At 36.5% G+C, this 16,271-nt stretch overlaps 1 protein-coding gene across 1 annotated transcript in view; it reads right to left on the bottom strand.

Annotated features, from left to right (window-relative positions):
• The window catches only part of LOC138701737 (globin D, coelomic-like), a 46,472-nt gene extending 31,377 nt beyond the window's left edge, over positions 1–15,095 (bottom strand). Inside the window, exon 1 of the mRNA XM_069828960.1 lies at positions 14,906–15,095. The gene's annotated coding sequence lies outside the window, so the exon portion shown is untranslated. The remainder of the gene's footprint in view (positions 1–14,905) is intronic.
• Positions 15,096–16,271: the final 1,176 nt, after the last annotated feature.

The raw sequence follows: 16,271 nt of genomic DNA, 5'->3' as shown, positions 1-16,271 counted from the left end.
TCAGAAGTCGAAATTGCGATAGAAAATCTGAAAAAGTACAAGTCTCCAGGTATCGATCAAATTCCAGCAGAATTAATACAAGAGGGTGGAAGTGCATTATATAGCGAAATTTATAAACTTGTACTTGCTATTTGGGAAAAGGAAATTGTACCAGAACAATGGAAGGAGTCCATAATTGTACCTATTTTTAAAAAGGGGGACAAAACCAACTGTGGTAACTTTCGAGGAATATCACTTTTGTTGACGTCGTACAAAATTTTGTCCAATATTCTTTTGAGGAGATTAACTCCGTACGTAGATGAAATTATTGGGGATCATCAGTGCGGTTTTCGGCGTAATAGATCGACTATTGATCAGATTTTTTGTATTCGGCAGATAATGGAGAAAAAATGGGAGTATAAGGGTACAGTACATCAGTTATTCATAGATTTCAAAAAGGCATATGACTCGGTTAAGAGGGAAGTATTATATGATATTCTTATTGAATTTGGTATTCCCAAGAAACTAGTTCGATTAATTAAAATGTGTCTCAGTGAAACATACAGCAGAGTCCGTATAGGTCAGTTTCTATCTGATCCTTTTCCAATTCACTGCGGGCTAAAGCAGGGAGATGCACTATCACCTTTACTTTTTAACTTCGCTTTAGAATATGCCATTAGGAAAGTTCAGGATAACAGGCAGGGTTTGGAATTGAACGGGCTACATCAGCTTCTTGTCTATGCAGATGACGTGAATATGTTAGGAGAAAATACACAAACGGTTAGGGAAAACACGGAAATTTTACTTGAAGCAAGTAAAGCGATCGGTTTGGAAGTAAATCCCGAAAAGACAAAGTATATGATTATGTCTCGTGACGGGAATATTGTACGAAATGGAAATATAAATATTGGAGATTTATCCTTCGAAGAGGTGGAAAAATTCAAATATCTTGGAGCAACAGTAACAAATGTAAATGACACTCGGGAGGAAATTAAACGCAGAATAAATATGGGAAATGCGTGTTATTATTCGGTTGAGAAGCTCTTATCATCCAGTCTGCTGTCCAAAAATCTGAAAGTTAGAATTTATAAAACAGTTATATTACCGGTTCTTCTATATGGCTGTGAAACTTGGACTCTCACTCTGAGAGAGGAACATAGGTTAAGGGTGTTTGAGAATAAGGTGCTTAGGAAAATATTTGGGGCTAAGCGGGATGAAGTTACAGGAGAATGGAGAAAGTTACACAACACAGAACTGCACGCATTGTATTCTTCACCTGACATAATTAGGAACTTGAAATCCAGACGTTTGAGATGGGCAGGGCATGTAGCACGTATGGGCGAATCCAGAAATGCATATAGAGTGTTAGTTGGGAGACCGGAGGGGAAAAGACCTTTAGGGAGGCCGAGACGTAGATGGGAGGATAATATTAAAATGGATTTGAGGGAGGTGGGGTATGATGATAGAGACTGGCTTAATCTTGCACAGGATAGGGACCGATGGCGGGCTTATGTGAGGGCGGCAATGAACCTTCGGGTTCCTTAAAAGCCATTTGTAAGTAAGTATTCTTTTTGCACAGTCTGCCACTCGTATATTTCAAACAGAAAAGTTGACTTTAGTTTAAGACAAATTAATCTCTGATTAGACATTATACAACACAAAATTCCAAGTTCAGCTAGAACGAGGATCAATTTAACCTCTGATCTAAGATTAAATGGTTTATAAATTGGCCCTTAACATTTCACTTGAAATAGGAAGGTTATTGTGGTGCCAAGGGATGTTCAACATACAAATTCATTACTAGATTTACAGTTCGTTTAGAAATGTCAGATAATTGATCATACATAAACTAAATAAATGCCGAAACGTGCACTAACATTCAAAATATGCATTTGCGTATGCGCATATGCATTTTCGACAAATCCGGGCCCTAGTAATCAGGTAACCCGCCACTGATTGACGCCTGTGTACTGGAATTGTAGCGGAGTTGGATGGAAGGGAGAGGTTGAAGCAAAGATATTTACTGCGCTGCCTCTCTGCGACGTCACTATCACGATGACATTTCTGTCGATCCCTGTCCTACAAGGTGGGATGATTGAAAACATGGTTAATTAAAATTTCATAATTTATTTGTGAGAAATTGCTAAATACAGGATGTTTTGCAGCCATATTTGTGATATCGTTATACTTGTTTGTTTTCTAAGTCAGGCCTGCAGAACTCGTACGTAGGGGAAATATGACGTCAGCCTCACTCCACTTCTATTCGGAATGTTCGACTTCCGCGTAGAGTTGTTTACATTCTCTGCCCGTGCAAAGGTCCATCAATGGTGGCATGTAATTTTCAAAAAGGTTTCTAGTAAATTCATTGTATTTATAATGCGTTATCTCGTTTCAAGGTTTACAATTATGCTAGATTTCCTGTTGGTAGTTTCTTTGAGATTTCTTTGCATCTAACCTACTTTAGATTTTCGAAAACTTTCCTCCTATCATCACCTACGGAAACATAAATTTATAGCATTTGAGTAATGAACCTTGAAAGTCACTATTAATTTCAATTCAAAATGAACACAAAGAGTCACGTCCTTAATTTAACAGTATATAAATAAATAATCAATATACAGTTTGTAATAATGAACTTACCCGAAAGTTTGTGCATTCCATAATTCTTAATATTGGCTTTGTTAAAATATGGTTTAATATTGAAATGATGAGTAAAAATAAATTGGATGGGACACAGTAAACAAGCAATTCTTTCGTCTTCAACAACAAAATAATCATATTCCCATTTCCTTTGGAAGTAGTATTTCTTCACGGGTTTAGATTTTGCCATGTTCCAGTTCTGTTCCAGTTCTCTTTAAACTGCAGTACGCGTATTGTGTGTGTATATATATATGTATATATATATATATATATATATAGATATTTTTTTATTTATATATTTATTTATTTGGCTGGAGTGCGTTACAATGTTGAATGACAGCATTGGCATCCGGTCATATAGCTATCACTCACTTATCAACATACAATTTATTTATCGTCCTATTACTAGTAAAACCAGTTAAGACCAGTAATGCAAGTTTTGTAAAAACAGGAATTAAAACTTTATTAATGCACGAAAAATCGTAATAAATTCTTCAAATAAAGTAATTGGTTTGTTGCCTGCATGCAACATTTCGGACTTATTTAATTTTAGTAGAATACAGAGCACGGAAAGACAAGTCGGGGACTGTACTTAACTTATTTTACACAAAAAGTAGACTTAATCGGCTTTACTAGTAATAGGACGATGTATACATAGGTCGATCTTCTTGCATTATACCCACACATACATTTTAAAATTTATTTTACATGTCTTTTAACTTATTTATTTCCCCCATTCATTTTCTCTTACTTTCTAATGGTATGTTCCCAAGGATTTTACTATCTGTTCATTTGTAATTCTTGATAGCGTATTGTATACCTGCCGCCGCGAGAATAAATGTAGATGTTGCCGAGCGTAACTAGAACGCTATGACCTCACTGGTAGAAAAGGTGGGTGGGGTAAGAAGGGAAAGTAAGCCAGTCGCTCTGAGGAGCTACGGTTCTGCAGATCTATTCTAAATGAACGACGATCATCGCTATCAAGTTGAAGTCAAGTCAATCAACTCAGAGCGATGAACGCCAACGCAGCACGTCGTAAAGAAACCAGCTCCGTTTATTTACATGTAGAACTAAATCTAGCGGCGTTTTTCGCTCGGCGACGATCGCTATAGCGGAATCATAGCTTAAAATTATTACTTTAGATCAACTGTAAGTAATTGATCTGAAAAATATAAACATAGACTATTTAAATGTCTGTATAAAGTACTTATAATATGTAATATTTACGTGAGTCAAAATAAAAAAATACGTATATAGGACATCATTTTGGCGAAATAAATTTCACTCTAGGTCAATTTGTAGTGAAATTAACTCTGTACAATATTAATAGATATTTATAGAACTTGAGGCTAAAGCAAAGGTTTACTTCATTACTTACTGGATTTTAAGGAACCCGGAGGTTCATTGCCGCCCTCACATAAGCCCGCCATTAGTCCCTATCCTGAGCAAGATTAATCCAGTCTCTACCATCATATCCCACCTCTCTCAGATCAATTTTAATATTATCTTCCCACCTACGTCTCGGCCTCCCCAAAGGTTTTTTTCCCTCCGGCCTCCCAACTAACACTCTAACTTATATGCATTTCTGGATTCGCCCATACGTGCTACATGTCCTGCCCATCTCAAACGTCTGGATTTTATGTTCCTAATTATGTCAGGTGAAGAATACTATGCGTGCAGCTCTGCGTTGTGTAACTTTCTCCATTCTCCTGTAACTTCATCCCTCTTAGCCCCAAATATTTTCCTAATACCCTTATTCTCAAACACCCTTAATCTCTGTTCCTCTCTCAAAGTGAGGGTCCAAGTTTCACAACCATACAGAACAACCGGTAATATAACTGTTCTATAAATTCTAACTTTCAGATTTTTTGACAGAAGACTAGATGACAAAAGCTTCTCAACCGAATAATAACACGCATTTCCCATATTTCTTCTGCGTTCAATTTCCTCCCGAGTGCCATTTATATTTGTTACTGTTGCTCTAAGATATTTGAATTCTTCCACCTCTTCGAAAGATAAATCTCCAATTTTTATAGTTCCATTTCGTACAATATTCTCGTCACGAGACATAATCATATACTTGGTCTTTTCGGGATTTACTTCCAACCCTATCGCTTTACTTGCTTCAACTAGAATTTCCGCGTTTTCCCTAATCGTTTGCGGATTTTCTCCTAGCATATTCACGTCATCCGCATAGACAAGAAGCTGATGTAACCCATTCAACTCCAAACCCTCTGTGTTATCCCGAACTTTCCTAATGGCATATTCTAGAGCGAAGTTAAAAAGTAAAGGTGATTAGTGGTTCGTTTATGGGTATAGGAGCTGAAAGGCTGGTGTCATAAGAACCACGAACGATGTAAAGATATTTAGGCTCAAGTTGTATACCTGATTTTTCCACTACCTTTATAATTACATATTCGAACTTCGATATCTCGAAATGCTTTGGTAAATGCATAACGCTTTGAGTTAGCGAAAATACGAGATATAGAAAATAAACCATAAAAGCCTCAAATTTTATCAACCGCGCAAAAATACAGTAGCGTGTTATAACTAACTGGTGCTACGTTCTAGTAACACTATTACTACTACTGTACAACCAACTACGAATTATATTTAATACGTAAAAGTCAGTACTTATTTTCTGTCAGTTTCATATTAATAAATTTATTTTTTTTTTTTTTTCACATTTCCTTTTTTACTTTAAATGTTCGTCTCTCACTACCCGAAGGTTTTGAGAAAACAAAAAATAGATGAGAATCTAAGAAGTTATTTTGAGAGACATATTACACCCCATCACGTTATAGTTCTGAATCAGTTCGCTGAGAAGTTCTCTGTAATCTTCTGATCTGTGGTTCCTAGAAAGTAACAGTCTGTTGAAAGATCCTTAGGTTCCCAGCATATCATTTGAAGACGGATCCTTTTAGCCAACCTGTTAGGCTAATAGAATTACATGGAGCACAACAGATTTCAGGGGCCCAGTTCCTGTCCTCATCTATTTTGCAATGAAAAGGACACTCGTAAGCTCTTTTAACTAGTGTGGTAACATTCACCTGTGTGCCTTCAAAGTTAATTAACCATAAACTTAACAAAAATTGCTTGTAATTTACACACTGCCTTGAGGTATGTTTCACTATATAAGATACTTTTACTACACTTAAAATTAGGACAAAGAAATCACGGGTTATGAAACTTGCTTCATGATTGTAAGTTCTAACTCAACTGAGTTAATACTAACTCTCTCAGTCTTAAGAGGAATAAAATTCATTTTTATGAATTTTGACTTCACAAGCAACAATTTGTTAAAGCAATAAAATGAAATATTTCAAATATTTTCTTTCCATCAGTATGTTCAGGTTTGTGTATACGTAGCAACGAAAATAAATCAATTTTTCTAAAATTACAAAAAATGGTGAGTGGTAGAAAACTTCTGACTTCATTTTTTGAATTGTCAGATGACATTATGCAAGAAATAGCAGAAATTGTATATTTAACAAAATCATTGTTGACCAGTGTAATAATAATAATAATAATATTTAATAATAATAATAATAATAATAATAATAATAATGGTTTTTAACCTGACAGACTTAAGGCCGTACGGTCTTTTCTAACACTCATATAGAGCTAGTACCTGCAACGGTAGTTCTATGGGTATGGTAAATAAGTCATAGATATAACATTTTAGATTAGTCCAGGGGAGCGTTTTCACCAGGATTTTTCTGAAATGGAAAGGCGCTACCAGGAAAAATGGAGTCCAAATATTCTGCCAGACTACTGCTGGACACTCAAAAGAGATGTTTCTCAAGGGAAGTATAGCCTAAAATCTATTTCACACACATTTTAAGTAAATGTGATTTTACTGTAGGTAAAATGTTACAAGATATAAATAGAAAAGTCTGAAATACATTTTATATAATGACTCAAAAACTCTGGGTGATACAAACATTTTGAAAACAGATCTGAAATCAGCACGAAAAATGTTGTAAGAATCACCCATTCTTTATCTTTTAACAAAAAAATGTTTAATTTTGTTAACCAGTGTTATTTATTATTATTATTATTATTATTATTATTATTATTGTTGTTGTTGTTGTTACTTACTGGCTTTTAAGGAACCCGCAGGTTTATTATTATTATTATTATTATTATTATTATTATTATTATTATTATTATTATTATTGTAACCAACATTTCTCTTAAGGCACGAAATTGTACAATAAAGCTTACATAGGTAAAGGCAATGAACTTATGATCTGTTGTAGTTTGTTTTCCGAAAAGTGGAACTTCAAGATTGTGTATAGATCGCATCTCTGCTTTTCAGGCAGATGATTTTTTTTTCTTTTTATTAACACAGACGAGCTTCAACTCTAATTTCCAAAGCTAGTCGTTGTAAAAGATAAATGTTGAGGATATCTTAACGCCCTTCCCCAACGGTGGATTCCATTGTGTATGCTGTAGTTATTGTACTTCTATAGGCATCCAACAAGGAAAACTCGGTGCGCAGAAACCAGCGGGCGTGACCATCTCGCGCAGATGACGTATGCTCCCGTTTCCAGCATGCTCTCAAGCCTACTGCAGGGGAGTAAGAGGAGTATAGCATGCGCGCCGCGAGGAGTCCGAGCTGAGTTTTGTTTGTAGGATACCTCCTACCTCGAGAAAGTGAAAGCGATATATTTGAAACGGGTACTTGGCTTGTCCAGATTTGCACCATCCAGAATCGTCTATGAACTAACCAGAGAACCTATGTCACTAGAAGACCCACGGCTGCAATTCCTACTTCCATCAACACCAGCATACGAGAGCACTGTGCTCGAACACCATCGTAAGGCCTATATTACACTATCAAATTTCTTTGTCACAGAATATGACAAAAGTTTTGATCAAATATATATGATCAAATGTAAGATTTTGACTATATTACACTATGTCAAAGCTTTTATCATATTTTTCATCACAGTTCTAATAATGGATCCACAACAGTTCTATGCTTGTTGTAATTGTAAAATATGCACTAATGGTTATTGCATTAATACTAAAAAAGAAATCATATATCGAAAAAATATATTTCGTCGGCTTAGAGTGTAAACCTGCTAATCAACGAAAAGAAAATTTTACAGGGGAAACAAAAAACTGAGTATAAATTAACTCTCAAACTTCAGGACCAAATCTAAAGAACAGATGGAGAAGTTTCAGAGTTAATGTATAGCCTACTCAGTTCTTTTGTTTCCCCTGTAAAATTTCCTTTATGTTAGCAGGTTTACACTCCAAGCAGACGATTTAGGTTAGAAATTGGGGTAGGGAGAACAGATACAAAACAAATCCATCAAACTCTATTGAGAGAACTTCAGTGTGAAGATGTGAAATCCTAAGTATTTAATAATGGATGATGAAACAATTCATGCGACTCTTGGTCTGATATTAAAAGTTTTGTGATTTTCACAGTCCATGTGTACTTAATATCTCGCCATTTTCTTTCTTCTCAGTCACAGATTTTATCAAAGGTATGATGATGACCATAACTTTTATCACAGAACTATGTCACAGCTAGATGTGACCAAAGATGCTATATTACACTGTAAAAGATTTTATCATATACATTTTATCAAACTTCTGTGACACAGAAATTTGATAGTATAATATAGGCCTAAGAAAGCAGAAATATGGGAGGAGTTCTTCGTCACGGATGCCATGACCAGAGAGGACTGGAAGGAGGCCAACTACCTATAGAGACATCTGGTGACCAGATTTGCTACCCACGGCTTCCACTTCAAAATATGCCGCAACACCAGCTTTTACGACCCAAAAGAGGAGTGCATGTGTTTGTTTCCTGTGTGACGAACTATGTGGAAGATACCATGTGATGGAGTGTAAAAACCGATTAGTTTCACTGACCAAGTTCTGCAGCGGCGAAAGCTAAAATAGTATATCATCCTGCACATTGTGCGCACTTCCGTTATTATTATTGCACTCCTACCTAACTCTATTAAAAGAGAGAAGTGGGATTCCTGGAGGGGGGGGTAATCGGTTATGTCCCCAGCTTACTGTAGGAGGAATGATATTCTTCACTGTTTGAGGACGTTTGTATTCAAAGGAAAGCAGTAGGTCTTACTTATAACGGTTGCTAAAGTAACGGCACTTCATCCCTTTCGTTTTATTATACAGTAAAACCCCGATAAGACGCTGTTCAAGGGACCGCGAGTAAACCGCGTATTAACCGGGACCGCGTATTAGGCGGGTATACTAATTTTGACTTATATACAGTATCTATTAGCATTTTTCTTTGTTGAAATACATGATTCATGAAAGGTAATACAGTATTACTCCATTATGTAATTACTGTACTGTACGTCAAAGATATTTACGATACTGTAGGTATGTACTGTCTTAATTCTTTCGAAAAGACTCCTTTATACAGAGCGTTCGCCTACGGGTGGGGCCAGGAAAGCGGCCTGCCTGCGGGGTCGCTTGCGTGAATCGCCTATCCGTAAGCTTCCGCTTTCTATACTATACTCTGTAGGGTTTTAATTTTAAAAGTTTAGCAGCAGTAAAGACTGATGTTTTTGAAACACTAACTTCCTGTGAAACCTTTCTTAGAGATTTATTAGGAGAGCGTGTAAATGATGCACTGGTTTCATCAATTTTTTTCTTCCGTCAATACTCTTTGTTTTCGCTTAGGAATTATAGCATTTATCGACCCTGTTGTCCTAAATTTAGACGTCTAACAGTTTCTCTACCCTGAATTGGAGCACCCGAATATTTCACTTCAAATTGCCTACGCACCTCTCTACATGACTCTGTTTTCATATATGCATCATACATAAAAACTCTCTGTTCAAGCGTGAATTTTGCGTTTTGCATTGTTAACAAATTTTACACACACGCTGAATATTTAAGCAACTGTGTCAAGACATTGCACTGTACGTGTTAAATACTGCAACATCTGGCTCACAACTGATAACTTGTCGACCTTGATGTCCTTGATTGTCGAGCGTGTCTAAACAACTGCGCGCACAAAGCGGCGTATCAGTACATGCCGCTTTCCTGGCCCCACCCGTAGGCGAACACTATGCCGTGTGCGTACTCTCCAAGTCCTCATGTTTACCACACTTCCCTCTCATGCGCTTACACCCTCCCGACGTCGCAGCTGCAGTGATTGAGTCGCGATTTTTTATTATCATTATTAATGTTGATGATGGGATTCCTAATGAATCAGACAGTTGTTTCTGATTAAGAGTACTGTTTTCATCGTACTTTCGTAAGATTTCGAATTTTTCAGACACAAAAAGCGCTTTTCGTTTAACACTCATTGCAATCACACGACAGTTCAATACACTAAAAGATAACAAACTGACCAGTAAAAATTTCCAGAATTTTATTACGGTCGAGTGAGGAATGTTGCTTGAGAAAGAGAGGATTAGCAAGAGGGTGGATCATTGTAACTGTAAGCTGCGCAGGTAAAGGGTCGAATAAGAGAGCTTAACAAGAGAGTGGGGTATTGTGTAGTATGGAGGTTTAAATGCACTGGTAAAGGGTCGAATACAATACTGTTCAGGTTAATGGCACCGGTAAGTTCAATGGCCAAAATGATTCATTGCTATTACAGTACATTGCTGAAAATTACATCCAAAATATTCCACAAAAATAGCGTATTATGCGGGACTTGAGCCCAACAAACGGGGTATTTTATAAAGGCGTTATATATGAAATGTGCAGGAACCGGACAAAAAAAAGCGTATTACACGGGATAGCGTAATAAGCTGGCGCATCTTATCGGGGTTTTACTGCTTTGTTAAACATTTTCACTGGAACTTCGCGTTAAAGATATATGTTTTACAGTTGGAGAATAAAATATCCTTCGAGATATCGAAAAATTCGAGCAACAGAACTTCGAGTTGTGGAATAAATTTTACACACAAATTATATACGGTGCTGCACGGAAATTAAAATTATCTCGAGATACAGAAGTTCCACTTATGCAAGTTCTACTGCAGCAGTGGCGAAAATGTGATCGTGCGCAGAGCCACTGTGTAACCTGCAACATGCATAGCACCTATGGAGGGAGGCGGACACCCGAAGGGAAGCAACTGTCTGACATATTAACGGATTTTCATTTTTCTTACGTCAAGCACTTAAATATAATATTATACAGTATAAGGTTACAAACTAATGTTTAGTACGTGTACTGAAGAAAGACATGAATAAAAAAAACATAGAACACATTATCACAACCTAAAATTAACTGTCTTCAGAATGTCACTGCGACAGAGTTTCAAAATCAGGAATTATGTCACTTACTGCCAGTCGTAGTTCATCACGAAGGTGTTTGTCAGTCGCGATATAAATTTGGTTTTTACTATTTTCATTGTTGAAAATAATTTTTCACAAACGTAAGTTGAAGCGAAAGAACGAAGCTTCGGATATTTATTTTTTGGCAAAGATTTGAAAAGTTCAATATTTGTCAAGTCCTTACATCTAGCTTTCATTTAACAGGACATTGTAAATCTGTGAGTTTAAATTGAAGATCTAATCGCATTATTCGTACATCTGCTGAAAAAGGATCGACGTACAGAGATAATAAAAAAATAAATAATAATAATAATAATAATAATATAATAATAATAAATAACACTTAACCTTTTAATCTTTCATGAGTGACATGTAATATAATGCCGTTTTATGTTATACAACCATTTTCCTCGTAATACTTGTGAACAAATCATACATTTAATATTCGCATCATATTGGCAGCAAAAAAAAAAAATGCATCCTCCCATCCTACTTGAAACTTTCGTTTTTGTAGAGGTATAGTGAGGATCACATAAGAATAGTTCCTAAGCAGCAAATATTGCCATCTTGTCAGAGTTGCCAACTGTTACCAGATATCACACGATCCTACGCAGTAAATGACTTATTTACTTTCTGTACTTTATGCTGGAAAGTTATTCTAAATAATTCAATAATTTGTAACATATTTTCGAAGGCAAATTATACGGGAAAAGGATCAACATGTCAAGTATTTTGTCTAGCAATACGAAATTCATTGGTTTGACTAAACAATTGACTCACGAGACCTAACCTAAAAATGTATTTTGTTTGACCACATGAAATTATTAATACTACCTCCGAAAACTTTCCTGACTATAGTCTTGAATTATAACCACAACACAACACATAAAATAACTAGGCCTATTGTGTATTAATATTAATACTGTTATTAATTAATTATTAGTATGTTCAAATTTCACTAGCTTCCAGTAACCGGCTCAGAAATCTAGTACAATTTTAATTTCATGGAACTCCAGTACTGACAAATATTGTCGATATTTGTCTCAGCTCCCAACATACCAGTTACAAAATCACTACCGTTTGTAGTATTTGCCAGTATCGAAATTCGAAATGAAGTTGGCAAAAGAAAATTCAACCTGCAAACTAGAAAATCACCACAATCCACTAGCATATGTAGTAATAGGGGAAAAATGATTAGGTTTCTCCCTTAGGGTATGAAGTAAGCTGACCCGGACTATAGATGGTTTCGAGAGAGACATTGCGACGATACGCCACTCGCAGGTCAGAGACAAATACAAATGGAACGGAGTTTGACTCCAGTGAGTGAGTGGATGGGGGTTGGGGGAGGTAGGAAGCAAGAGAAATGCATAGCAATCATTGCGAGCCACAGTGTGCTCTCGAGTCGCATTTTCACCACGGCTGTTATACTGTATACATATATTATATTAATTTTATGTAATTAAGACATTGATGGCATTGGCTGACCGGGAAATAGCATTTTTCTGTTTCTGTAGCTGCTGAGTGTGGATTCTTTTTTAATTAAATTATGGTTTATTGAACGACGCTCGTACCTGCAGCGTCGCCCGTGTGCCGGAATTTTGTCCCGCAGGAGTTCTTTTACATCCCAGTAAATCCACTGACATGAGCCTATCGCTTTTAAACACACTTAAATGCCATCGACCTGCGCCGGGATCGAACCCGCAACCTTGAGCACAGAAGACCAGCGCTATACCGACTACGCTACCGAGGCTGACGATTCTTTGTTTTTCTCAGGGAAATAACGGAGACATTTTGATTAGAACTAGTACAATAAATATAATTAATATTAATTAGATTTAGATTAAGGAGAAGTAGGCCTAATTGTTTTTAATTCTGTTTTATTTGTTAACACTGTAGTTAAATATGAGAGACTACTACTACTAGGAACTCTTCAAGGAAAGACCACTCATATAAATTGAGGGAAAGAAGACAGAGGACGGACACTGGAAAGTTTTCTTTTCTCAATCGTACTATCAGGGACTGGAATGCTTTACCTGCAGACTTACTAAAGGCTTTACCAACAACCAAAAATGCATTTAAAAATAGGCTTAAGGGCTTTACTAATAGACGGTAATTATACACAGGATTTAAAGGGTGTAAAATATATTTTGTTATTGAAGTGTTGTATCAGTGAAGAATTATGTTGTGTCAGTGAAGTGTGTTGTGTAAGTGAAACGTGTTCCTGTCAGTGAAGCATTATAGTATATAGTGGCAGTGCAAAGTATTTGAACAGTGAACAGTGTTAGTGAAATCAGGATAGAATCAGTGAAATGTGTCGTAGTTCCAGTGCAGTAAGTGAGTTGACAGCGAAAGGTTCTTGTGCAGATATGAACATATCATACTCGCGGGTTTTAGTTCGAACTTAGGTTTAAGATACAAAATAGATTTATTTTAAATGTTATTTTAAGTGTTCGTGCTTCATTTAATTTAGGATTTAGGATATTCCCTGTTATTATTGTTGTTATTATTATTATTATTATTATTATTATTCTTAGTATTAATTATTAATTAATTATTAGTATTATTATTAATTGTATTTTTAATTAATAAGTTTATTAGTGTCATTATTGAGTGTAATTAGTTACCACTGCCACCGGGTATATACCCATTGCAGTGTAAATAAATAAATAAATAAATACATACATACATACATACTACTACTACTACTACTACTACTACTACTACTACTACTACTACTACTACTACTACTGCATTATTTAATGACTCTGTATCAACTACTAGGTTATTTAACGTCGAGGGATTGGTGGTAGCGAGGTGGGGTCGAAAAAAATTATGGTTTATTTAACGACGCTCGCAACTGCCGGGGTTATATCAGCGTTGCCGGTGTGCCGGAATTTTGTCCCGCAGGAGTTCTTTTACATGCCACTAAACCTAATGACATGAGCCTGTCGCATTTAAGCACACTTAAATGCCATCGACCTGAACCGGGATCGAACCCGCAACCTCGGGCACAGAAGGCCAGCGCTATACCAACTGGGACATTCAGGGCGACAAGGGAGAGGAAGATGGGGTCGAGGATTTTCCATACATTACCTTACATTCGCCATACTGTTGAGGAAAATCTCGGAGAAAAAACACACCAGATAATCAGCCCAAGCGAGAATCGAACCCAAGTCTGAGAGCAACTCTGTATCAGCAGGCAAACACGCTACCGCCTAAGCTACGCCCGTAGTCATGGAGGTAGAACCCCATGCTTTCCATGATCTCGGCACTAGAATGAGGTGGTGTGGTCGGCACCACGCTCTGACCGCCTTTTACCCCCGGGAAAGACCCGGTACTCAATTTTATAGTAGGCTGAGTGAACTTCGGGGCCGTTCTGAAAGTTTGGCAACGAGAAAAATCCCGTCACCACTCGGGATCGAATCCCGGACCTTCCAGTCCGTAGCCAGCTTCTCTACAACTGAGCTATCCGGCCGCCAATAATAATAATAATAATAATAATAATAATAATAATAATAATAATAATAATAATAATAATGTTTATTATTTCGGAACTGGATATCTCATAATGGCTACCATATTTCTGTTAGAATTAGAATTTTATAATTATTTATCAGGGTGAAGTTAAGACAATCAGGCTTTCATTTCGCCATAAATCAATCTGAGATACAACATAATAAATTATTAGCTAATGATACATGCTACATATACTACAGCTATGAAATAATTTTATTAGACTAGGTACTCAGTAAACAATTGAATAACTCAGTCAAAGAAAATAGCTTTCGTTTGTCTCTAAAAGTAGTTGAGTAATCGCCTGTTTTATACGAAGTTAATGGAAAAAATAACTTCTTTCATCCCAGAATATGATTTTCACGTTTCATTATGTAAATACTTTACTCCCAACCAACATAACAGCAAAGTTTGAAATACATTAATTAACTAAATAATGTGGATTTTTAACCTAAAGTTAGATATATGTTAAATGCACGGTACTTACTTGATTACCTCAAATCGATACGTGTTAGCTATCGATGTAGTGCTGATCGGCGGGAATGCAAGAGCACAACAGGAAATCTCCGATCGCTGTGAGGTTAGAAGGTGCCACGCCAGTCAACGCTGCGCGTCCATATGGACATCGCTTTAAATGAAGACTGTTCGTCGCCGCGCTGCCAAGCTCTCCTCATGAGCATGGCCTTCTGCGAGCATTAACACTCGTCTCCTTGGTGAGAGAGGCTGTGGTTCCCACATACATGACCGCTTCAAATTTTAGCCACTCTACATTTATGTCAGGAAGTAATTTTCTTCCTTCATGTTGCTTGTTATCGATTCTAGATTTTGTGAATTCAGTTTAAGATAATAAAAATAAATGTGAAATACGATATTCGGCACTTATCTATCCATTCTTCTGCCTATCAGAAGTTTAAGAAAATTTTATTACTGCTCAAATTGGAACCGAAATTACCGGAATGACTTGGTTACACTGATTCATTCATTCAGTGTTCTTTCACTGCAAACCCAGCTTTCTCTAATCTTTCCTATTTTCTGCCTTCCTCTTTGTCTCCTCATATGAGGAACATAGTATCAAGTTAAACAACTCCATTTTTTGCGATTTCGAGATATCGATTTTTTCTCATAGAATTTTGTGTGCTGAATGCGATTCTGGAACTGTTTAGGTTGAAAAAATGACAGAACAGAGCGAAAATATCACTTAATTGTGCGCTTTAGATTCAAAATGTAGACAACTCCACTGTGGCTTGGTTTCAAATTAGAACAATTCCTTCAGTAGCCAATGAGAAGCCCACATTCGTATCACCTTTTCCCATCACGCATCGCGAATCCAACATGGCTGATTGTTTATATAATCGGTTTGTGGATGAATAAGTACTGTTTTACGTAAATTTGCTTTGAAACCGAGTTAGAAGAGACTTAGATTCAAAAGTAGACAATTTCACTTTAAATATGGCTTCAAAAACAGACAACTCCACGACTTAGTTTCAGAGATGGACAACTCCACTTTTTAAACTTAAATTTCGACTTGAATATTAATTTTAATCACATTTTGAGACTGAAAAAATATTTATATGACGCAAGAGAATGTTTAAAAAATATATACGTATAACGGTGACATTGGTTTCCAAGGATCTAGTTTCTCGTTTCTCCTGTAAAAAAAAAAAAAAAAAAAAAAGCTAAAGTGGAGTTGTCCAACTTTGATACCAAGCTCCTCAAATGATCCATACATCTTAACGTCGCCTGTCATCTGATTTCTTCTGCCCCGAATTCTTTTCCCGTTCACCATTTCTTTCAGTGCATCCTCCAGTAGGCAGTTTCTTCTCAGCCAGTGATCCAACCAATTTCTTTTGATC

The sequence above is a fragment of the Periplaneta americana genome, chromosome 6 (genome assembly GCF_040183065.1).
Source record: "Periplaneta americana isolate PAMFEO1 chromosome 6, P.americana_PAMFEO1_priV1, whole genome shotgun sequence".
Lineage (NCBI taxonomy): Eukaryota > Metazoa > Arthropoda > Insecta > Blattodea > Blattidae > Periplaneta > Periplaneta americana.
The sequence above is the reverse complement of the archived record's forward strand: the minus strand, read 5'-3'. Positions and strand labels throughout refer to the sequence as shown.